Below are 26,544 nucleotides of genomic sequence, written 5' to 3'. Positions count from 1 at the left end.
AAGCCCTTTGAATGTAATGTAATTGATATTGAGAGAGATTGGGCTGCAGTAGTACCGGATAAAGGATACAAGGTTCTGCTCTTGGACCCGTCTCAATATTTTTTCTCATCTCTCTTGCCCTCTATTTCACCACACACACACACACACACACACACACACACACACACACACACACACACACACACACACACACACACACACACACACACACACACACACACACACACACACACACACACACACACACACACACCCACACACACACACACACACACACACACACACACACACACACACACACACACACACACACACACACACACACTCTCTCGCTCTCTCTCTCTCTCTCTCTCTCTCTGCACTTACTGCACCCTCTTTCTCCCTCCCTCTTGTTCTGTCCCCCTTCTCTCTGTGTTTCTCTCTCTCTGCACTTACTGCACCCTCTTTCTCCCTCTCTCTTGTTCTGTCCCATTCTCTCTGTGTTTCTCTCTCTCTGCACTTACTGCACCCTCTTTCTCCCTCTCTCCTGTTCTGTCCCATTCTCTCTGTGTTTCTCTCTCTCTGCACTTACTGCACCCTCTTTCTCCCTCTCTCCTGTTCTGTCCCATTCTCTCTGTGTTTCTCTCTCTGCACTTACTGCACCCTCTTTCTCCCTCCCTCTTGTTCTGTCCCCTTCTCTCTGTGTTTCTCTCTCTCTGCACTTACTGCACCCTCTTTCTCCCTCTCTCTTGTTCTGTCCCATTCTCTCTGTGTTTCTCTCTCTCTGCACTTACTGCACCCTCTTTCTCCCTCTCTCCTGTTCTGTCCCATTCTCTCTGTGTTTCTCTCTCTCTGCACTTACTGCACCCTCTTTCTCCCTCTCCTCTTGTTCTGTCCCCTTCTCTCTGTGTTTCTCTCTCTCTGCACTTACTGCACCCTCTTTCTCCCTCTCTCTTGTTCTGTCCCATTCTCTCTGTGTTTCTCTCTCTCTGCACTTACTGCACCCTCTTTCTCCCTCCCTCTTGTTCTGTCCCCTTCTCTCTGTGTTTCTCTCTCTCTGCACTTACTGCACCCTCTTTCTCCCTCCCTCTTGTTCTGTCCCCTTCTCTCTGTGTTTCTCTCTCTCTGCACTTACTGCACCCTCTTTCTCCCACTCTCTTGTTCTGTCCCTTCTCTCTGTGTTTCTCTCTCTTTGCACTTACTGCACCCTCTTTCTCCCTCCCTCTTGTTCTGTCCCATTCTCTCTGTGTTTCTCTCTCTGCACTTACTGCACCCTCTTTCTCCCTCCCTCTTGTTCTGTCCCATTATCTCTGTGTTTCTCTCTCTCTGCACTTACTGCACCCTCTTTCTCCCTCCCTCTTGTTCTGTCCCCTTCTCTGTGTTTCTCTCTCTCTGCACTTACTGCACCCTCTTTCTCCCTCCCTCTTGTTCTGTCCCATTCTCTCTGTGTTTCTCTCTCTGCACTTACTGCACCCTCTTTCTCCTCCCTCTTGTTCTGTCCCCTTCTCTCTGTGTTTCTCTCTCTCTGCACTTACTGCACCCTCTTTCTCCCTCCCTCTTGTTCTGTCCCCTTCTCTCTGTGTTTCTCTCTCTCTGCACTTACTGCACCCTCTTTCTCCCTCCCTCTTGTTCTGTCCCCTTCTCTGCACTTACTGCACCCTCTTTCTCCCTCCCTCTTGTTCTGTCCCCTTCTCTCTGTGTTTCTCTCTCTGCACTTACTGCACCCTCTTTCTCCCTCTCTCTTGTTCTGTCCCATTCTCTTTGTGTTTCTCTCTCTCTGCACTTACTGCACCCTCTTTCTCCCTCCCTCTTGTGCTGTCCCATTCTCTCTGTGTTTCTCTCTCTCTGCACTTACTGCACCCTCTTTCTCCCTCCCTCTTGTTCTGTCCCATTCTCTCTGTGTTTCTCTCTCTCTGCACTTACTGCACCCTCTTTCTCCCTCCCTCTTGTTCTGTCCCCTTCTCTCTGTGTTTCTCTCTCTGCACTTACTGCACCCTCTTTCTCCCTCCCTCTTGTTCTGTCCCCTTCTCTCTGTGTTTCTCTCTCTCTGCACGTACTGCACCCTCTTTCTCCCTCCCTCTTGTTCTGTCCCCTTCTCTCTGTGTTTCTCTCTCTCTGCACTTACTGCACCCTCTTTCTCCCTCTCTCTTGTTCTGTCCCATTCTCTTTGTGTTTCTCTCTCTGCACTTACTGCACCCTCTTTCTCCCTCCCTCTTGTTCTGTCCCCTTCTCTGTGTTTCTCTCTCTCTGCACTTACTGCACCCTCTTTCTCCCTCCCTCTTGTTCTGTCCCCTTCTCTCTGTGTTTCTCTCTCTGCACTTACTGCACCCTCTTTCTCCCTCCCTCTTGTTCTGTCCCCTTCTCTGCACTTACTGCACCCTCTTTCTCCCTCCCTCTTGTTCTGTCCCCTTCTCTCTGTGTTTCTCTCTCTCTGCACTTACTGCACCCTCTTTCTCCCTCTCTCTTGTTCTGTCCCATTCTCTTTGTGTTTCTCTCTCTCTGCACTTACTGCACCCTCTTTCTCCCTCCCTCTTGTTCTGTCCCCTTCTCTCTGTGTTTCTCTCTCTCTGCACTTACTGCACCCTCTTTCTCCCTCCCTCTTGTTCTGTCCCCTTCTCTCTGTGTTTCTCTCTCTCTGCACTTACTGCACCCTCTTTCTCCCTCCCTCTTGTTCTGTCCCCTTCTCTCTGTGTTTCTCTCTCTCTGCACTTACTGCACCCTCTTTCTCCCTCCCTCTTGTTCTGTCCCCTTCTCTCTGTGTTTCTCTCTCTCTGCACTTACTGCACCCTCTTTCTCACTCCCTCTTGTGTTTCTCTCTCTCTGTGTTTCTCTCTCTGTGTTTCTCTCTCTCTCTGTGTTGTCACATTTGGCAGCAAGCACTCCTGGGTTAGATGTCTGGAAAAAGAGGGGGGGTGGAGACCTTCTTTTCATTCCACTGGCCTGATTCACTGGCAGTAATACCATGGGAGGGGAGGGGAGGGAGAACCACAGCAGAATATGGGTTGAAGTGAGAAGGATATGAGATTAAGCTATTATGGGAGGAGACAGATGTCAAAGAGAGGGGAAGAGAGCTCAGAGGACAGGGGAAGAGAGCTCCAGAGGACAGGGGAAGAGAGCTCCAGAGGACAGGGGAAGAGAGCTCCAGAGAACAGGGGAAGATAGCTCAGAGGACAGGGGAAGAGAGCTCCAGAGGACAGGGGAAGATAGCTCAGAGGACAGGGGAAGAGAGCTCCAGAGGACAGGGGAAGAGAGCTCAGAGGACAGGGAAGAGAGCTCAGAGGACAGGGAAGAGAGCTCCAGAGGACAGGGAAGATAGCTCAGAGGACAGGGAAGATAGCTCAGAGGACAGGGGAAGAGAGCTCAGAGGACAGGGAAGAGAGCTCAGAGGACAGGGAAGAGAGCTCCAGAAGACAGGGAAGAGAGCTCAGAGAACAGGGAAGAGAGCTCCAGAGGACAGGGATAGAGAGCTCCAGAGGACAGGGGAAGAGAGCTCCAGAGGACAGGGATAGAGAGCTCCAGAGGACAGGGAAGAGAGCTCCAGAGGACAGGGGAAGAGAGCTACAGAAGACTGGGGAAGAGAGCTCCAGAGGACAGGGGACAGGGACAGGGTAAGAGAGCTCAGAGGACAGGGATAGAGAGCTCCAGAGGACAGGGAAGAGAGCTCCAGAGGACAGGGGAAGAGAGCTCCAGAGGACAGGGGAAGAGAGCTCCAGAGAACATGAAACTGCATTTGGAAAGTATTCAGACCCCTTGACTTTTCCACATTTCCACATCAAAACTATGAAATAACACATATGGAATCATGTGATAACCAAAAAAGTGTTAAACAAATCAAAATATGTTTTATATTTGAGAATCTTCACCCTTTGCCTTGATGACAGCTTTTGCACACTATTGTTTTTTTTCACATCTGCCACCAGTTTGGCGACAAAACATTTACAACAAAGACATATTGACAACGTAAAATAAAATATAAAGGACACGCTTAAACTCTTATATATTCTCCCTTTGCAACCCTAAGCAGGCCACTACCAAGGAGATGTAGGCCACCACATAGAATAGAGAGACCCACCGCAGAGCTCTTAGCCAACCAACCAATCAGATGGGGAATTGTCCATATCCTGCAGATTCATCTGTACCCCACCTAATTGGTGGTTAAGACGTAGATCCCAGTGCAGAGAAGACAAGTATTTATGACTTGTAAGTCTCTCAGGAGCCACCGCCTCCTCTCTCTCTTTCATATATCTCTCGTCCTGTCTCTCTCCCTCCCTATCTCCCCTTCTCTTTTATCTCTTGCTCTCTCTCTCGTTCCCCATCCCCCCCACCCCCCACCCCACCTCTCTCTCTCTCTCTCTCTCTCTCTCTCTCTCTCAGAAGCCCAGGCCTGAACTAACTCCAAAGGGGAAGTGTGATTGATGTAGAAAAAAGAGGCCGATTGGAGCGTGTCCTCAATTCCTCGATTCAACACTGTCTGGCTGCTGTGACCTGGTTATCACTGACATCACTTATACTGGGAGAGGAGGAAAACTGAGCTGCACTTCCTAACCTACTGCCAAATGCATGACCATATTAGAGAGGTATTTCCCTCAGATTACACTTTTCTTACACAAGATGTCGTAGCAGTCACACGTCTTTGTCCTCGTCTTGTCGTGTCCCGTGTATATATATATTTTTTTACATTTTTTTTCTTCGCATATCTTTTTAAATATTTTTCTAAACCTCAACTTCAAAATCCTCTCCTGCAACCCACCCACCCACCTCAACCACCCACCTCACTCACCCACCTCAACCACTTCACTCACCCACCTCTGGTACGGCAACTGCTCCGCCCTCAACCGTAAGGCTCTCCAGAGGGTAGTGAGGTCTGCACAACGCATCCCCGGGGGCAAACTACCTGCCCTCCAGGACACCTACACCACCCGTTGTTACAGGAAGGCCATAAAGATCATCAAGGACATCAACCACCCGAGCCACTGCCTGTTCACCCCGCTATCATCCAGAAGGCGAGGTCAGTACAGGTGCATCAAAGCTGGGACCGAGAGACTGAAAAACAGCTTCTATCTCAAGGCCATCAGACTGATAAACAGCCACCACTAACATTGAATGTTGCCAACATACTGACTCAACTCCAGCCACTTTAATAATAGAAAAATTGAGGTAAAAAATGTATCACTAGCCACTTTAACCAACGCCACTTAATATAATGTTTACATACCCTACATTACTCATCTCATATGTATATACTGTACTCTATACCATCTACTGCATCTTGTTTACATACCCTACATTACTCATCTCATATGTATATACTGTACTCTATACCATCTACTGCATCTTGTTTACATACCCTACATTACTCATCTTATATGTATATACTGTACTCGATACCATCTTCTGCATCTTTCCTATGCCGTTCTGTACCATCACTCATTCATATATCTTTATGTACATATTATTTATCCCTTTACACTTGTGTGTATAAGGTAGTAGTTGTGGAATTGTTAGGTTAGATTACTCGTTGGATATTATGTATGTAATTAAATTCCTCTATGTTTTAATACTCAATTAAAATGAAACACTGTCAATTCATAAGAATTTGTAAGAATCTTATTTGTATAAAATGGACAGAGACCAATCTTTAAAATCAACCAGCAGCGTTTATTCTAGAGAGTACTGCCCATGATACATTTTACCACAGGTTATTCTCGAGAGTACTGCCCATGATACATTTTACCACAGGTTATTCTCGAGTACTGCCCATGATACATTTTACCACAGGTTATTCTCGAGAGTACTGCCCATGATACATTTTACCACAGGTTATTCTCGAGAGTACTGCCCATGATACATTTTACCACAGGTTATAAACTGAAAATGACGTCATTAGTTTTTGTACTAGCCCGTCTCATCTCCGCTCCAGTACAATGGCTGTATGGTTCTCAAGACTTAGATAATTTATGATCCGAGCCAAGGTCTGCCAGGGTAGATAAGCCTTCTAGCCAGTCTGGCTATAAGTTCATTCATTTCTACCAAGGAACAGACAGTCATTGTTCTAATTCTTGATTATATTTACACACATTATATTCAGTACTAGGATTATAAAGAAAATTCATACATATACAGTAATATAATGGTATTCTGATTAGTTAGTCCTGATTGAAATGTATACATACAATGTATACATAATTAGTCATTATTGATTTAAAAAATTCCCTTAACAATAAGGTAGTAGTTTTTAGGTTAGATTACTCGTTGGTTATTATTGCATTGTCGGAACTAGAAGCACAAGCATTTTGCTACACTCGCATTAACATCTGCTAACCATGTGTATGTGACCATTAACATCTGCTAACCATGTGTATGTGACAAATACATTTGATTTGAACATCCTGTGGCGTTCTGCATTAGCATCGAATAGAGAATTTCAATAAGCATTTTTCTACGGCTGGCCATGCTTTTCCACCTGGCTCCTTCACCCAAATCCAGATAGCTGATGTTCTGAAAGAGCTGCAAAAACTGGACCCCTACAAATCAGCTGGGCAAGACAATCTGGACCCTCTCTTTCTAAAATTATCCACCGAAATTGTTGCAACCCCTATTACTAGCCTGTTCAACCTCTCTTTCGTATCGTCTGAGATTCCCAAAGATTGAAAGCTGCCGCGGTCATCCCCTCTTCAAAGGGGTATACCATTCTGTATATGTCTGGCCCTTCTTTGGACACTGTGTTAAAACTTCTTGAGACTTGGGGCAGTATTTTGATGTTTGGATGAAAAATGTGCCCAAAGTAAACTGCCTATTTCTCAGGCCCAGAAGCTAGAATATGCATATAATTGGCCGATTAGGATAGAAAACACTCTAACGTTTCCAAAACTGTCAAAATATTGTCTGTGAGTATAACAGAACTGATATTGCAGGCAAAAACCTGAGGAAAATCCAACCAGGAAGTGGTGTTGTTCTGAAACCTCTCTTTTCCATTGCAAGCCTATCTTCCATTTAAAGGGATATCAACCAGATTCCTTTCCCTATGGCTTCCACAAGGTGTGAACAGTCTTTAGACATCGTTTCAGGCACGAATGATCACATCGCGTCAGTGGATAGCTAGGTGTCCCCAGATTTGTGCATGCGAAAGCCACTGGAGCGAGACCTTTTCTCTGTCTCTCCTATTGAAAAGGCTACCGTCCGACCTAAATAGTATCGATTGTTTATTGATTATTGATTATATAAAAGCGTTTGACATGTTTGACATGTTTCTACAAACTATTTGGAATTTTCGTCTGCCCGTCGTGGCACAAGCCTGTAAACAAAACCAAATGGAGGTTTTTGGATATAAAAATAATCTTTATCGAACCAAACAAACATTTATTGTGTAACTAGGAGTCTCGTGAGTGCAAACATATGAAGATTATCAAAAGGTAAGCAATTCATTTTATTGCTTTGCTGCAAGCCGTTTGTAATGTAATGTAATCGTATGGTTTGCTTTCACTGTAAAGCCTTTTTGAAATCTGACACCCCGGGTGTATTAACAACAAGCTAAACTGTGCTTTGGTATATCTGCTAACCATGTGACCATTAACATCTGATAACCATGTGACCATTAACATCTGATAACCATGTGACCATTAACATCTGCTAACCATGTGACCAATAACATCTGCTAACCATGTGACCATTAACATCTGATAACCATGTGACCATTAACATCTGCTAACCATGTGACCATTAACATCTGATAACCATGTGACCATTAACATCTGCTAACCATGTGACCATTAACATCTGATAACCATGTGACCATTAACATCTGCTAACCATGTGACCATTAACATCTGCTAACCATGTGACCATTAACATCTGATAACCATGTGACCATTAACATCTGATAACCATGTGACCATTAACATCTGATAACCATGTGACCATTAACATCTGATAACCATGTGACCATTAACATCTGATAACCATGTGACCATTAACATCTGATAACCATGTGACCATTAACATCTGATAACCATGTGACCATTAACATCTGATAACCATGTGACCATTAACATCTGATAACCATGTGACCATTAACATCTGATAACCATGTGACCAATAACATCTGCTAACCATGTGACCATTAACATCTGCTAACCATGTGACCATTAACATCTGATAACCATGTGACCATTAACATCTGATAACCATGTGACCATTAACATCTGATAACCATGTGACCATTAACATCTGATAACCATGTGACCATTAACATCTGATAACCATGTGACCATTAACATCTGATAACCATGTGACCACAAACAGCTCTTTATAAACATAATCCTGCGGACAGAGGAATTGTCAAATCGTTCTTTTCTGATTGAGTGAGTGACGGAGAACGAGCATGTAACGGCTTTTCTCTTCCTCTTCTGAGTAGCAAGGATCGGACCAATACATGGTAAGTGTCCATGATACTTTAATAATCACTGAACAAAATATAAAAATAACAAAGTCTCTTTCTCAAAGTGAATGAAAACAAAAACCCAAACAGTCCTGAATGGTGACACAAACAACAAAACAGGAAACAAGCACCCACACCACACAGATGGGAAAAGGCTACCTAAGTATGATTTCTCAATCAGTGACAACTAACGACACTGACACTGGCCTCTGATTGAGAACCATACCAGGCCCAACACAAAACACAACATAGAAAAACAAACATAGACAACTCACACCAACCTAAAACAAAGACAAAAGAACTAAGGTCAGAATGTGACAGAGACGTGGGAGAACATGACTCACCAAGGGAGGTGTCTGTTGAATTAGGACACAAGGAGTTTACATCTGAAAACAATATGAGTTAATAATAATAATAATATATGCCATTTAGCTGACGCTTTTATCCACATTTTGTTGATTTCTTTTTCCATCTACAGAAAATACCCCATAATGACTAAGTGAAAATAATGTTTTAGAATTTTGCAGAATTTTGCAGGTTTATTGAAAATGAAGTACTGCAGCTAATTTACATAAGTATTCACACCCCTGGGTCAATACAAGTTGGAATCACCTTTGGCAATGATTACAGCTGTGAGTCTTTCTGGGTAAGTCTTTAAGAGTGATTACAGCTGTGAGTCTTTCTGGGTAAGTCTCTAAGAGTGATTACAGCTGTGAGTCTTTCTGGGTAAGTCTCTAAGAGTGATTACAGCTGTGAGTCTTTCTGGGTAAGTCTTTAAGAGTGATTACAGCTGTGAGTCTTTCTGGGTAATTCTCTAAGAGTGATTACAGCTGTGAGTCTTTCTGGGTAAGTCTCTATATACATGAACATTATTATTTTAAGTGATTCAAGCTCTGTCAAATTGGTTGTTGATCATCGCTAGACAGGCTGGGTTTCTGTACAGCACTTTGAGATATCAGCTGATGTATGAAGGGCTATATAAATACATTTGATTTGATTTGCTAGACAGCCACTTTCAAGTCTTGCCATAGGTTCTCAAGCCGATTGAAGTCAAAACTGAAACAGCCACTCAGGAACATTCAATGTCGTCTCAGTAAGCAACAGTGTATATTTGGTCTTGTGTTTTAGGTTATTGTCCTGCCGAAAGGTGAAATAGTCTCCCAGTGTCTGACGGAAAGCAGACTGAAGCAGGTTATTGTCCTGCCGAAAGGTGAAATAGTCTCCCAGTGTCTGACGGAAAGCAGACTGAACCAGGTTATTGTCCTGCCGAAAGGTGAAATAGTCTCCCAGTGTCGGACGGAAAGCAGACTGAACCAGGTTATTGTCCTGCCGAAAAGGTGAAATAGTCTCCCAGTGTCTGACGGAAAGCAGACTGAAGCAGGGTTTCCTCTAGGATTTTGTCTGTGCTTAGCCTATTCCATTTCTTTTTATCCTAAAAACCTCATTAGTCCTTGCCGATCACAAGCATACTCACAACATGATGCAGCCACCACCATGCGTGAAAAAATGAAGTAGTAATCAGTGTTGTGTTGGATTTGCCCCAACCATGACGCTTTGTATTCAGGACTTAAAGTTAATTTCTCTGGCACATTGTTTGCAGTTTAACATTAGTGCCTTTTGTTCCAAACAGGAGGCATGTTTTGGAATATTTGTTATTCTGTACAGGCTTCCTTCTTTTCACTCTGTCATTAGGTTGGTATTGTGGAGTAACTACCATGTTGTTGATCCATCCTCAGTTTTCTCCTATCACAGCCATTAAACTCTGTAACTGTTTTGAAGTCACCCCATTGGTCTCATGGTGAAATCCCTGAGCGGTTTCCTTCCTCTCCTGCAACTGAGTTAGGAAGGACGCCTGTATCTTTGTAGTGACTGGCGGTATTGATTCACCATCCAAAGTGTAATGAATAACTTCACCATGGTCAAGGGGATATCAAGGGGATATTCAATGTCTTCTTTTACATGTTTTACCCATCTACCAATAGGGGCCCTTCTTTGTGAGGCCTTGGAAAACCTCCCTGGTCCTTGTGGTTGAATCTTTGTTAGAAATCCACTACACTACAGATCTTACAGATAGTTGTATGTGTGGGGGTCCCAGTGATGAGGTGGTCATTCAAACATCACGTTAACACTATTACTGCACACAGAGTGAGTCCATGCAACTTATTATGACTTGTTAAGCAAATGTTTACTCCTGAACTTGGACAAAACAAATACTTATTGAATCAAAAGGGTTCAGGTTTTCATTTTTTAATTAATTAGTACCATTTCAAAAAGATAATTCCACTTAAACATGATGGGGTATTGTGTGTAAGTGGCGGTCGGTGCCGTTTCAGATGAGGGATGACAAAGGTCTTTTAAAGAGCATGGCCTTATTGCTATTACAGCATATTGGATGACCCAGTGTAACAGTGACAGGTTTAGGCTACTGTCATTCACCCAGTTCAATGTAACAGTGACAGGTTTAGGTTACTACTGTCATTCAGTATTCACCCAGTTCAATGTAACAGTGACAGGTTTAGGTTACTGTCATTCATATTCACCCAGTTCAATGTAACAGTGACAGGTTTAGGTTACTGTCATTCATATTCACCAGTTCAATGTAACAGTGACAGGTTTAGGTTACTGTCATTCATATTCACCCAGTTCAATGTAACAGTGACAGGTTTAGGCTACTGTCATTCATATTCACCCAGTTCAATGTAACAGTGACAGGTTTAGGTTACTGTCATTCATATTCACCCAGTTCAATGTAACAGTGACAGGTTTAGGTTACTGTCATTCATATTCACCCAGTTCAATGTAACAGTGACAGGTTTAGGTTACTGTCATTCATATTCACCCAGTTCAATGTAACAGTGACAGGTTTAGGTTACTGTCATTCATAATTCACCCAGTTCAATCAATGTTTAGGTTACTGTCAGTGACGGGTTTAGGTTACTGTCATTCATATTCACCCAGTTCAATGTAACAGTGACAGGTTTAGGTTACTGTCATTCATTCACCCAGTTCAATGTAACAGTGACAGGTTTAGGTTACTGTCATTCATATTCACCCAGTTCAATGTAAAAGTGATAGGTTTAGGTTACTGTCATTCATATTCACCCAGTTCAATGTAACAGTGACAGGTTTAGGTTACTGTCATTCATATTCACCCAGTTCAATGTAACAGTGACAGGTTTAGGTTACTGTCATTCATATTCACCCAGTTCAATGTAACAGTGACAGGTTTAGGTTACTGTCATTCATATTCACCCAGTTCAATGTAACAGTGATGGGTTTAGGTTACTGTCATTCATATTCACCCAGTTCAATGTAACAGTGACAGGTTTAGGTTACTGTCATTCATATTCACCCAGTTCAATGTAACAGTGACAGGTTTAGGTTACTGTCATTCATATTCACCCAGTTCAATGTAACAGTGATAGGTTTAGGTTACTGTCATTCATATTCACCCAGTTCAATGTAACAGTGATGGGTTTAGGTTACTGTCATTCATATTCACCCAGTTCAATGTAACAGTGACAGGTTTAGGTTACTGTCATTCATATTCACCCAGTTCAATGTAACAGTGACGGGTTTAGGTTACTGTCATTCATATTCACCCAGTTCAATGTAACAGTGACAGGTTTAGGTTACTGTCATTCATATTCACCCAGTTCAATGTAACAGTGATGGGTTTAGGTTACTGTCATTCATATTCACCCAGTTCAATGTAACAGTGATGGGTTTAGGTTACTGTCATTCATATTCACCCAGTTCAATGTAACAGTGACAGGTTTAGGTTACTGTCATTCATATTCACCCAGTTCAATGTAACAGTGACAGGTTTGTCATTCATATTCACCAGTTCAATGTAACAGTGACGGGTTTAGGTTACTGTCATTCATATTCACCCAGTTCAATGTAACAGTGATAGGTTTAGGTTACTGTCATTCATATTCACCCAGTTCAATGTAACAGTGACAGGTTTAGGTTACTGTCATTCATATTCACCCAGTTCAATGTAACAGTGACAGGTTTAGGTTACTGTCATTCATATTCACCCAGTTCAATGTAACAGTGATGGGTTTAGGTTACTGTCATTCATATTCACCCAGTTCAATGTAACAGTGACAGGTTTAGGTTACTGTCATTCATATTCACCCAGTTCAATGTAACAGTGACAGGTTTAGGTTACTGTCATTCATATTCACCCAGTTCAATGTAACAGTGACAGGTTTAGGTTACTGTCATTCATATTCACCCAGTTCAATGTAACAGTGACAGGTTTAGGTTACTGTCATTCATATTCACCCAGTTCAATGTAACAGTGACAGGTTTAGGTTACTGTCATTCATATTCACCAGTTCAATGTAACAGTGACAGGTTTAGGTTACTGTCATTCATATTCACCCAGTTCAATGTAACAGTGATAGGTTTAGGTTACTGTCATTCATATTCACCCAGTTCAATGTAACAGTGACAGGTTTAGGTTACTGTCATTCATATTCACCCAGTTCAATGTAACAGTGACAGGTTTAGGCTACTGTCATTCATATTCACCCAGTTCAATGTAACAGTGACAGGTTTAGGTTACTGTCATTCATATTCACCCAGTTCAATGTAACAGTGACAGGTTTAGGTTACTGTCATTCATATTCACCAGTTCAATGTAACAGTGACAGGTTTAGGTTACTGTCATTCATATTCACCCAGTTCAATGTAACAGTGACAGGTTTAGGTTACTGTCATTCATATTCACCCAGTTCAATGTAACAGTGACAGGTTTAGGTTACTGTCATTCATATTCACCCAGTTCAATGTAACAGTGATGGGTTTAGGTTACTGTCATTCATATTCACCCAGTTCAATGTAACAGTGATAGGTTTGAGTTAGGTCAATACTGTCATTCATATTCACCCAGTTCAATGTAACAGTGACAGGTTTAGGTTACTGTCATTCATATTCACCCAGTTCAATGTAACAGTGACAGGTTTAGGATACTGTCATTCATATTCACCCAGTTCAATGTAACAGTGACAGGTTTAGGTTACTGTCATTCATATTCACCCAGTTCAATGTAACAGTGACAGGTTTAGGTTACTGTCATTCATATTCACCCAGTTCAATGTAACAGTGACAGGTTTAGGTTACTGTCATTCATATTCACCCAGTTCAATGTAACAGTGACAGGTTTAGGTTACTGTCATTCATATTCACCCAGTTCAATGTAACAGTGACAGGTTTAGGTTACTGTCATTCATATTCACCCAGTTCAATGTAACAGTGATAGGTTTAGGTTACTGTCATTCATATTCACCCAGTTCAATGTAACAGTGATGGGTTTAGGTTACTGTCATTCATATTCACCCAGTTCAATGTAACAGTGATGGGTTTAGGTTACTGTCATTCATATTCACCCAGTTCAATGTAACAGTGACAGGTTTAGGTTACTGTCATTCATATTCACCCAGTTCAATGTAACAGTGACAGGTTTAGGTTACTGTCATTCATATTCACCCAGTTCAATGTAACAGTGACAGGTTTAGGTTACTGTCATTCATATTCACCCAGTTCAATGTAACAGTGACAGGTTTAGGTTACTGTCATTCATATTCACCCAGTTCAATGTAACAGTGACAGGTTTAGGTTACTGTCATTCATATTCACCCAGTTCAATGTAACAGTGACGGTTTAGGTTACTGTCATTCATATTCACCCAGTTCAATGTAACAGTGACGGGTTTAGGTTACTGTCATTCATATTCACCCAGTTCAATGTAACAGTGACAGGTTTTTGGTTACTGTCATTCATATTCACCCAGTTCAATGTAACAGTGACAGGTTTAGGTTACTGTCATTCATATTCACCCAGTTCAATGTAACAGTGACAGGTTTAGGCTACTGTCATTCATATTCACCCAGTTCAATGTAACAGTGATAGGTTTAGGTTACTGTCATTCATATTCACCCAGTTCAATGTAACAGTGATAGGTTTAGGTTACTGTCATTCATATTCACCCAGTTCAATGTAACAGTGACAGGTTTAGGTTACTGTCATTCATATTCACCCAGTTCAATGTAACAGTGACAGGTTTAGGTTACTGTCATTCATATTCACCCAGTTCAATGTAACAGTGATGGGTTTAGGTTACTGTCATTCATATTCACCCAGTTCAATGTAACAGTGACAGGTTTAGGTTACTGTCATTCATATTCACCCAGTTCAATGTAACAGTGACAGGTTTAGGTTACTGTCATTCATATTCACCCAGTTCAATGTAACAGTGATGGGTTTAGGTTACTGTCATTCATATTCACCCAGTTCAATGTAACAGTGACAGGTTTAGGTTACTGTCATTCATATTCACCCAGTTCAATGTAACAGTGATGGGTTTAGGTTACTGTCATTCATATTCACCCAGTTCAATGTAACAGTGACAGGTTTAGGCTACTGTCATTCATATTCACCCAGTTCAATGTAACAGTGACAGGTTTAGGTTACTGTCATTCATATTCACCCAGTTCAATGTAACAGTGACAGGTTTAGGTTACTGTCATTCATATTCACCCAGTTCAATGTAACAGTGATGGGTTTAGGTTACTGTCATTCATATTCACCCAGTTCAATGTAACAGTGACAGGTTTAGGCTACTGTCATTCATATTCACCAGTTCAATGTAACAGTGACAGGTTTAGGTTACTGTCATTCATATTCACCCAGTTCAATGTAACAGTGACAGGTTTAGGTTACTGTCATTCATATTCACCCAGTTCAATGTAACAGTGACAGGTTTAGGTTACTGTCATTCATATTCACCCAGTTCAATGTAACAGTGACAGGTTTAGGTTACTGTCATTCATATTCACCCAGTTCAATGTAACAGTGACAGGTTTAGGTTACTGTCATTCATATTCACCCAGTTCAATGTAACAGTGATAGGGTTTAGGTTACTGTCATTCATATTCACCCAGTTCAATGTAACAGTGACAGGTTTAGGTTACTGTCATTCATATTCACCCAGTTCAATGTAACAGTGACAGGTTTAGGCTACTGTCATTCATATTCACCCAGTTCAATGTAACAGTGATAGGTTTAGGTTACTGTCATTCATATTCACCCAGTTCAATGTAACAGTGATGGGTTTAGGTTACTGTCATTCATATTCACCCAGTTCAATGTAACAGTGACAGGTTTAGGTTACTGTCATTCATATTCACCCAGTTCAATGTAACAGTGACAGGTTTAGGTTACTGTCATTCATATTCACCCAGTTCAATGTAACAGTGACAGGTTTAGGTTACTGTCATTCATATTCACCCAGCTCAATGTAACAGTGACCCAGGTAACAGTTTTTAGGTTACTGTCATTCATATTCACCCAGTTCAATGTAACAGTGACAGGTTTAGGTTACTGTCATTCATATTCACCAGTTCAATGTAACAGTGACAGGTTTAGGTTACTGTCATTCATATTCACCCAGCTCAATGTAACAGTGATGGGTTTAGGTTACTGTCATTCATATTCACCCAGTTCAATGTAACAGTGATGGGTTTAGGTTACTGTCATTCATATTCACCCAGTTCAATGTAACAGTGATAGGTTTAGGTTACTGTCATTCATATTCACCCAGTTCAATGTAACAGTGACAGGTTTAGGCTACTGTCATTCATATTCACCCAGTTCAATGTAACAGTGACAGGTTTAGGTTACTGTCATTCATATTCACCCAGTTCAATGTAACAGTGATAGGTTTAGGTTACTGTCATTCATATTCACCCAGTTCAATGTAACAGTGACAGGTTTAGGTTACTGTCATTCATATTCACCCAGTTCAATGTAACAGTGATAGGTTTAGGCTACTGTCATTCATATTCACCCAGTTCAATGTAACAGTGATGGGTTTAGGTTACTGTCATTCATATTCACCCAGTTCAATGTAACAGTGACAGGTTTAGGTTACTGTCATTCATATTCACCCAGTTCAATGTAACAGTGATGGGTTTAGGTTACTGTCATTCATATTCACCCAGTTCAATGTAACAGTGACAGGTTTAGGTTACTGTCATTCACCCAGTTCAATGTAACAGTGACAGGTTTAGGTTACTGTCATTCATATTCACCCAGTTCAATGTAACAGTGATGGGTTTAGGTTACTGTCATTCATATTCACCCAGCTCAATGTAACAGTGACAGGTTTAGGTTACTGTCATTCATATTCACCCAGTTCAATGTAACAGTGACAGGTTTAGGTTACTGTCATTCATATTCACCCAGTTCAATGTAACAGTGATAGGTTTAGGCTACTGTCATTCATATTCACCCAGTTCAATGTAACAGTGATGGGTTTAGGTTACTGTCATTCATATTCACCCAGTTCAATGTAACAGTGACAGGTTTAGGTTACTGTCATTCATATTCACCCAGTTCAATGTAACAGTGACAGGTTTAGGTTACTGTCATTCATATTCACCCAGTTCAATGTAACAGTGACAGGTTTAGGTTACTGTCATTCATATTCACCCAGTTCAATGTAACAGTGACAGGTTTAGGTTACTGTCATTCATATTCACCCAGTTCAATGTAACAGTGACAGGTTTAGGTTACTGTCATTCATATTCACCCAGTTCAATGTAACAGTGACAGGTTTAGGTTACTGTCATTCATATTCACCCAGTTCAATGTAACAGTGATGGTTTAGGTTACTGTCATTCATATTCACCCAGTTCAATGTAACAGTGACAGGTTTTAGGTTACTGTCATTCATATTCACCCAGTTCAATGTAACAGTTTAGGTTACAGTGACAGGTTTAGGTTACTGTCATTCATATTCACCCAGTTCAATGTAACAGTGACAGGTTTAGGTTACTGTCATTCACCCAGTTCAATGTAACAGTGACAGGTTTAGGTTACTGTCATTCATATTCACCCAGTTCAATGTAACAGTGATAGGTTTAGGTTACTGTCATTCATATTCACCCAGCTCAATGTAACAGTGACAGGTTTAGGTTACTGTCATTCATATTCACCCAGTTCAATGTAACAGTGACAGGTTTAGGCTACTGTCATTCATATTCACCCAGGTCAATGTAACAGTGACAGGTTTAGGATACTGTCATTCATATTCACCCAGTTCAATGTAACAGTGACAGGTTTAGGCTACTGTCATTCACCCAGTTCAATGTAACAGTGACAGGTTTAGGTTACTGTCATTCATATTCACCCAGTTCAATGTAACAGTGACAGGTTTAGGTTACTGTCATTCATATTCACCCAGTTCAATGTAACAGTGACAGGTTTAGGTTACTGTCATTCATATTCACCCAGTTCAATGTAACAGTGACAGGTTTAGGCTACTGTCATTCATATTCACCCAGTTCAATGTAACAGTGACAGGTTTAGGTTACTGTCATTCATATTCACCCAGTTCAATGTAACAGTGACAGGTTTAGGTTACTGTCATTCATATTCACCCAGTTCAATGTAACAGTGACAGGTTTAGGTTACTGTCATTCATATTCACCCAGTTCAATGTAACAGTGACAGGTTTAGGTTACTGTCATTCATATTCACCCAGTTCAATGTAACAGTGATGGGTTTAGGTTACTGTCATTCATATTCACCCAGTTCAATGTAACAGTGACAGGTTTAGGTTACTGCCATTTCACCCAGTTCAATGTAACAGTGACAGGTTTAGGTTACTGTCATTCATATTCACCCAGTTCAATGTAACAGTGACAGGTTTAGGCTACTGTCATTCATATTCACCCAGTTCAATGTAACAGTGACAGGTTTAGGTTACTGTCATTCATATTCACCCAGTTCAATGTAACAGTGACAGGTTTAGGCTACTGTCATTCATATTCACCCAGTTCAATGTAACAGTGATAGGTTTAGGTTACTGTCATTCATATTCACCCAGTTCAATGTAACAGTGATAGGTTTAGGTTACTGTCATTCATATTCACCCAGTTCAATGTAACAGTGACAGGTTTAGGCTACTGTCATTCATATTCACCCAGTTCAATGTAACAGTGACAGGTTTAGGTTACTGTCATTCATATTCACCCAGTTCAATGTAACAGTGACAGGTTTAGGTTACTGTCATTCATATTCACCCAGTTCAATGTAACAGTGACAGGTTTAGGTTACTGTCATTCATATTCACCCAGTTCAATGTAACAGTGATAGGTTTAGGTTACTGTCATTCATATTCACCCAGTTCAATGTAACAGTGATAGGTTTAGGTTACTGTCATTCATATTCACCCAGTTCAATGTAACAGTGACAGGTTTAGGTTACTGTCATTCATATTCACCCAGTTCAATGTAACAGTGATAGGTTTAGGTTACTGTCATTCATATTCACCCAGTTCAATGTAACAGTGATGGGTTTAGGTTACTGTCATTCATATTCACCCAGTTCAATGTAACAGTGACAGGTTTAGGTTACTGTCATTCACCCAGTTCAATGTAACAGTGACAGGTTTAGGTTACTGTCATTCATATTCACCCAGTTCAATGTAACAGTGATGGGTTTAGGTTACTGTCATTCATATTCACCCAGTTCAATGTAACAGTGATGGGTTTAGGTTACTGTCATTCATATTCACCCAGTTCAATGTAACAGTGATGGGTTTAGGTTACTGTCATTCATATTCACCCAGCTCAATGTAACAGTGACAGGTTTAGGTTACTGTCATTCATATTCACCCAGTTCAATGTAACAGTGATAGGTTTAGGTTACTGTCATTCATATTCACCCAGTTCAATGTAACAGTGATAGGTTTAGGTTACTGTCATTCATATTCACCCAGTTCAATGTAACAGTGACAGGTTTAGGTTACTGTCATTCATATTCACCCAGTTCAATGTAACAGTGATAGGTTTAGGTTACTGTCATTCATATTCACCCAGTTCAATGTAACAGTGACAGGTTTAGGTTACTGTCATTCATATTCACCCAGTTCAATGTAACAGTGACAGGTTTAGGTTACTGTCATTCATATTCACCCAGTTCAATGTAACAGTGATAGGTTTAGGCTACTGTCATTCATATTCACCCAGTTCAATGTAACAGTGATGGGTTTAGGTTACTGTCATTCATATTCACCCAGTTCAATGTTACAGTGACAGGTTTAGGTTACTGTCATTCATATTCACCCAGTTCAATGTAACAGTGACAGGTTTAGGTTACTGTCATTCATATTCACCCAGTTCAATGTAACAGTGACAGGTTTAGGTTACTGTCATTCACCCAGTTCAATGTTACAGTGACAGGTTTAGGTTACTGTCATTCACCCAGTTCAATGTAACAGTGACAGGTTTAGGTTACTGTCATTCATATTCACCCAGTTCAATGTAACAGTGATGGTTTAGGTTACTGTCATTCATATTCACCCAGTTCAATGTAACAGTGATGGGTTTAGGTTACTGTCATTCATATTCACCCAGTTCAATGTAACAGTGACAGGTTTAGGTTACTGTCATTCATATTCACCCAGTTCAATGTAACAGTGACAGGTTTAGGTTACTGTCATTCATATTCACCCAGTTCAATGTAACAGTGATAGGTTTAGGCTACTGTCATTCATATTCACCCAGTTCAATGTAACAGTGACAGGTTTAGGTTACTGTCATTCATATTCACCCAGTTCAATGTAACAGGTTTAGGCTACTGTCATTCATATTCACCCAGTTCAATGTAACAGTGACAGGTTTAGGTTACTGTCATTCATATTCACCCAGTTCAATGTAACAGTGACAGGTTTAGGTTACTGTCATTCATATTCACCCAGTTCAATGTAACAGTGACAGGTTTAGGTTACTGTCATTCACCCAGTTCAATGTAACAGTGACAGGTTTAGGTTACTGTCATTCATATTCACCCAGTTCAATGTAACAGTGATGGTTTAGGTTACTGTCATTCATATTCACCCAGTTCAATGTAACAGTGACAGGTTTAGGTTACTGTCATTCATATTCACCCAGTTCAATGTAACAGTGACAGGTTTAGGTTACTGTCATTCATATTCACCCAGTTCAATGTAACAGTGACAGGTTTAGGTTACTGTCATTCATATTCAGTTCAATGTAACAGTGACAGGTTTAGGTTACTGTCATTCACCCAGTTCAATGTAACAGTGACAGGTTTAGGTTACTGTCATTCATATTCACCCAGTTCAATGTAACAGTGATGGGTTTGGTTACTGTCATTCATATTCACCCAGTTCAATGTAACAGTGACAGTAGGTTTAGGTTACTGTCATTCACCCAGTTCAATGTAACAGTGACAGGTTTAGGTTACTGTCATTCATATTCACCCAGTTCAATGTAACAGTGATGGGTTTAGGTTACTGTCATTCATATTCACCCAGTTCAATGTAACAGTGACAGGTTTAGGTTACTGTCATTCATATTCACCCAGGTCAATGTAACAGTGACAGGTTTAGGCTACTGTCATTCATATTCACCCAGTTCAATGTAACAGTGATAGGTTTAGGTTACTGTCATTCATATTCACCCAGTTCAATGTAACAGTGATGGGTTTAGGTTACTGTCATTCATATTCACCCAGTTCAATGTAACAGTGACAGGTTTAGGCTACTGTCATTCATATTCACCCAGTTCAATGTAACAGTGACAGGTTTAGGTTACTGTCATTCATATTCACCCAGTTCAATGTAACAGTGACAGGTTTAGGTTACTGTCATTCATATTCACCCAGTTCAATGTAACAGTGACAGGTTTAGGATACTGTCATTCATATTCACCCAGTTCAATGTAACAGTGATGGGTTTAGGTTACTGTCATTCATATTCACCCAGTTCAATGTAACAGTGATAGGTTTAGGTTACTGTCATTCATATTCACCCAGTTCAATGTAACAGTGATAGGTTTAGGTTACTGTCATTCATATTCACCCAGTTCAATGTAACAGTGACAGGTTTAGGATACTGTCATTCATATTCACCCAGTTCAATGTAACAGTGATGGGTTTAGGTTACTGTCATTCATATTCACCCAGTTCAATGTAACAGTGATAGGTTTAGGTTACTGTCATTCATATTCACCCAGTTCAATGTAACAGTGATAGGTTTAGGTTACTGTCATTCATATTCACCCAGTTCAATGTAACAGTGACAGGTTTAGGCTACTGTCATTCATATTCACCCAGTTCAATGTAACAGTGACAGGTTTAGGTTACTGTCATTCATATTCCCAGTTCAATGTAACAGTGACAGGTTTAGGTTACTGTCATTCATATTCACCCAGTTCAATGTAACAGTGACAGGTTTAGGTTACTGTCATTCATATTCACCCAGTTCAATGTAACAGTGATGGGTTTAGGTTACTGTCATTCATATTCACCCAGTTCAATGTAACAGTGATAGGTTTAGGTTACTGTCATTCATATTCACCCAGTTCAATGTAACAGTGACAGGTTTAGGTTACTGTCATTCATATTCACCCAGTTCAATGTAACAGTGACAGGTTTAGGTTACTGTCATTCATATTCACCCAGTTCAATGTAACAGTGACAGGTTTAGGTTACTGTCATTCATATTCACCCAGTTCAATGTAACAGTGACAGGTTTAGGTTACTGTCATTCATATTCACCCAGTTCAATGTAACAGTGACAGGTTTAGGTTACTGTCATTCATATTCACCCAGTTCAATGTAACAGTGACAGGTTTAGGCTACTGTCATTCATATTCACCCAGGTCAATGTAACAGTGACAGGTTTAGGTTACTGTCATTCATATTCACCCAGTTCAATGTAACAGTGACAGGTTTAGTTACTGTCATTCATATTCACCCAGTTCAATGTAACAGTGACAGGTTTAGGTTACTGTCATTCATATTCACCCAGTTCAATGTAACAGTGATGGGTTTAGGCTACTGTCATTCATATTCACCCAGTTCAATGTAACAGTGACAGGTTTAGGTTACTGTCATTCATATTCACCCAGTTCAATGTAACAGTGACAGGTTTAGGTTACTGTCATTCATATTCACCCAGTTCAATGTAACAGTGATGGGTTTAGGTTACTGTCATTCATATTCACCCAGTTCAATGTAACAGTGACAGGTTTAGGTTACTGTCATTCATATTCACCCAGTTCAATGTAACAGTGACAGGTTTAGGTTACTGTCATTCATATTCACCCAGTTCAATGTAACAGTGACAGGTTTAGGCTACTGTCATTCATATTCACCCAGTTCAATGTAACAGTGACAGGTTAACAGTAGACTACTGTCATTCACCCAGTTCAATGTAACAGTGACAGGTTTAGGTTACTGCCATTCATATTCACCCAGGTCAATGTAACAGTGACAGGTTTAGGCTAGCCTGATACTCACATTTTTACCGATATGACCGTTTGGAACGAGGTGCACAAGGTCGAGAGACAAATGTGAGGTGTCAGTCAGGGATTCAATACTCCCTTGCACACCACCCTTGCCTGCATCTGGTTGATATAGGTTGTAAACATTAGTCCAACAGTTGCAAACGAGAGTTTCTATTGGACAAATTCAGGTATGTTTAATCCCGTTCCTTTTGCTTCCGTTTAAGAAACATTTCTCAACAGTTCGTGCTCATAAGAGCCACGTCCTTCTCTTCCCTTCGCTTGTGGACTTCAATGAACAACAATTCAGCTGTATGCGACAAGGAGAAACAACCTTTCCAAGTTAAACCAGCTAGCACACAGCCTACATCTTTGTCAACATATTGGCTAAATTAACGCCCTAGTCAACATAGCTAATATAGCTAATGGGTTAGTAAACCCGCCACAATCATGCAGTAATATTGCTGTTACACCGGCGGACCCCGGTGGTAATAAATACATTAAACCATGGCCTTGTTCTTGGAAGAGTTCCAGTGTTGTCCAGAAGACTAAACCAGCTAGCATAGCATCCCACTGTTGTAGCAGGGTGTTTCAGAAGACTAAACCAGCTAGCTATCATAGCATCCCACTGTTGTAGCAGGGTGTTCCAGAAGACTAAACCAGCTAGCTAGCATAGCATCCCACTGTTTGAGTAGGGTGTTTCAGAAGACTAAACCAGCTAGCTAGCATAGCATCCCACTGTTGTAGCAGGGTGTTCCAGAAGACTAAACCAGCTAGCTATCATAGCATCCCACTGTTGTAGCAGGGTGTTCCAGAAGACTAAACCAGCTAGCTAGCATAGCATCCCACTGTTTGAGTAGGGTGTTTCAGAAGACTAAACCAGCTAGCTAGCATAGCATCCCACTGTTTTAGTTGGGTGTTTCAGAAGACTAAACCAGCTAGCTAGCATAGCATCCCACTGTTTGAGTTGGGTGTTTCAGAAGACTAAACCAGCTAGCTAGCATAGCATCCCACTGTTTGAGTTGGGTGTTTCAGAAGACTAAACCAGCTAGCATAACATCCCACTGTTTCAGTAGGGTGTTTCAGAAGACTAAACCAGCTAGCTAGCATAGCATCCCACTGTTTGAGTAGGGTGTTTCAGAAGACTAAACCAGCTAGCTAGCATAGCATCCCACTGTTTGAGTTGGGTGTTTCAGAAGACTAAACCAGCTAGCTAGCATAGCATCCCACTGTTGTAGCAGGGTGTTTCAGAAGACTAAACCAGCTAGCTAGCATAGCATCCCACTGTTGTAGCAGGGTGTTTCAGAAGACTAAACCATCTAGCTAGCATAGCATCCCACTGTTTGAGTAGGGTGTTTCAGAAGACTAAACCAGCTAGCTAGCATAGCATCCCACTGTTTCAATAGGGTGTTTCAGAAGACTAAACCAGCTAGCTAGCATAGCATCCCACTGTTTGAGTTGGGTGTTTCAAAAGACTAAACCAGCTAGCTAGCATAGCATCCCACTGTTGGAGTAGGGTGTTCCAGAAGACTAAACCAGCTAGCTAGCATAGCATCCCACTGTTTGAGTAGGGTGTTTCAGAAGACTAAACCAGCTAGCTAGCATAGCATCCCACTGTTTGAGTAGGGTGTTTCAAAAGACTAAACCAGCTAGCTAGCATAGCATCCCACTGTTTGAGTTGGGTGTTTCAAAGACTAAACCAGCTAGCTAGCATAGCATCCCACTGTTTGAGTAGGGTGTTTCAAAAGACTAAACCAGCTAGCTAGCATAGCATCCCACTGTTTGAGTTGGGTGTTTCAAAAGACTAAACCAGCTAGCTAGCATAGCATCCCACTGTTTGAGTTGGGTGTTTCAAAAGACTAAACCAGCTAGCTAGCATAGCATCCCACTGTTTGAGTTGGGTGTTTCAAAAGACTAAACCAGCTAGCTAGCATAGCATCCCACTGTTTGAGTTGGGTGTTTCAGAAGACTAAACCAGCTAGCTTAGTAAGCTTCTCCTTAATTTTGGAAGAAAGTAATTTGTTCAAAACTGTTAAACCATTCTCTCTCTTTGAGTCAACCACTTACCACATGTTATGCTAGCTGTAGCTTATGTTTTCAGTACTAGATTCATTCTCTGATCCTTTGATTGGGTGGACAACATGTCAGTTCATGCTGCAAGAGCTCTGATAGGCTGGAGGACGCCCTCCGGAAGTTGTCATAATTACTGTGTAAGTCATTTTAAATTTAGACTGTAACACAAACAGATGTGAAGGGCTGTCCCTGTGGGCCCTGCTCAAAAGTAGTGTCCAATTTGAAGAAGTGGTGCTATTTAATTTCAATTGTCAGAAAATAGATGTGCTTTGGTGAATATACACCACCGTTCAAAAGTTTGGGGTCACTTAGAAATGTCCTTGTTTTGGAAAGAAAAGCAAAAAACATTGTCCATTAAATTAACATCAAATTGATCAGAGATACAGTGTAGACACTGTTAATGTTGTAAATGACTATTGTAGCTGGAAACGGCTGATTTTTAATGGAATATCTACATAGGCGTACAGAGGCCCATTACCAGCAACCATCACTCCTGTGTTCCAATGGCACGTTGTGTTAGCTAATCCAAGTTTATCATTTTAAAAGGCTAATTGAACATTAGAAAACCCTTTTGCAATTATTTTTGTACAGCTGAAAACTGTTGTCCTGATTAAAGAATCAATAAAACTGTCCTTCTTTAGATTAGTTGAGTATCTGGAGCATCAGCATTTGTGGGTTCAATTACAGGCTAAAAATGCCCAGAAACAAATAACTTACATCTGAAACTCGTCAGTCAATTCTTGTTCCGAGAAATGAAGGCTATTCCATGCGAGAAATTGGCAAGAAACTGAAGATCTCGTACAACGCTGTGTACGACTTCCTTCACAGAACAGCGCAAACTGGCTCTAACCAGAATAGAAAGAGTGGGAGGCCCCGGTGCACAACTGAGCAAGAGGGCATTAGAGTGTCTAGTTTGAGAAACAGACGCCTCACAAGTCCTCAACAGACAGCCTCATTATATAATACCTGCAAAACACCAGTCTCAACGTCAACAGTGAAGAGGCGACTCCGGGATGCGGCCTTCAAGGCAGAGTTGCAAAGAAAAGCCATATCTCAGACTGGCCAATAAAAAGAAAAGATTAAGATGGGCAGAAGAACACAGACACTAGACAGAGGAATCTGCCTCGAAAGCCAGCATCCCGGAGTTGCCTCTTCAATAACCCTGCATTATCAACAAGTACCTTCTGAGAGGATCGTGTAGTTGGAACAGGATGTCAGAGAGAGAGAGATGTCTACTGAGAGGATCGTGTAGTTGGAACAGGACGTCAGAGAGATGTCTACTGAGAGGATCGTGTAGTTGGAACAGGACGTCAGAGAGAGAGATGTCTACTGAGAGGATCGTGTAGTTAGAACAGGATGTCAGAGAGAGAGATGTCTACTGAGAGGATCGCGTAGTTGGAACAGGACGTCAGAGAGAGATGTCTACTGAGAGGATTGTGTAGTTGGAACAGGACGTCAGAGAGAGAGAGAGAGAGAGAGAGATGTCTACTGAGAGGATCGTGTAGTTGGAACAGGACGTCAGAGAGAGATGTCTACTGAGAGGATTGTGTAGTTGGAACAGAATGTCAGAGAGAGAGAGAGAGAGATGTCTACTGAGAGGATCGTGTAGTTGGAACAGGACGTCAGAGAGAGAGAGAGAGAGAGATGTCTACTGAGAGGATGGTGTAGTTGGTACAGCATGTCAGAGAGAGAGAGAGATGTCTACTGAGAGGATTGTGTAGTTGGAAC

The sequence above is a fragment of the Oncorhynchus keta genome, chromosome 24, assembly GCF_023373465.1.
Source record: "Oncorhynchus keta strain PuntledgeMale-10-30-2019 chromosome 24, Oket_V2, whole genome shotgun sequence".
In the NCBI taxonomy this organism is placed as follows: Eukaryota; Metazoa; Chordata; class Actinopteri; order Salmoniformes; family Salmonidae; genus Oncorhynchus; species Oncorhynchus keta.
Note: the sequence above shows the minus strand (reverse complement) of the source record.